This window comes from Mastomys coucha, unplaced genomic scaffold (assembly GCF_008632895.1).
Source record: "Mastomys coucha isolate ucsf_1 unplaced genomic scaffold, UCSF_Mcou_1 pScaffold6, whole genome shotgun sequence".
Classification (NCBI taxonomy): domain Eukaryota; kingdom Metazoa; phylum Chordata; class Mammalia; order Rodentia; family Muridae; genus Mastomys; species Mastomys coucha.
In genome coordinates, this window is record NW_022196912.1 from 27,310,932 (window position 1) to 27,311,381 (window position 450).

Sequence of the window (450 nt, forward strand, 5' to 3'; positions counted from 1 at the left end):
GCAAACAGTTGTTTACTCGACAGTGGAAGTAGGCGCCATCTTGCCATGGCGAATGCCGGCTCCCTACAAATGGATCATTATAATGGACTTTTCCTTCCCATTGAAATCATCTTTCTACATAGAATCTAGATTTACACATAGGCACGGTGGCAGACACTTTAATCCCAGCACTCTGGAGGCAGAGGCAGGCGAATTTCTGAGTTTGAGGCCAGCCTGGTCTACAGAGTGAGTTCCAGGACAGCCAGAGCTACACAGAGAAACCCTGTCTTGAAAAACAAACAAACAAACAAAAAAACTCAAAAAAAAAAAATACCCATGGGGGTTATAATATACATAGTTATTTTGTGTATATGTTACATAGAATAATTGTTATATATTGTTAGTCTGGGGCATTCTCTACGGGAAACATTTATTTTATTTTAATGCAGCAAGTATATATATATATATATA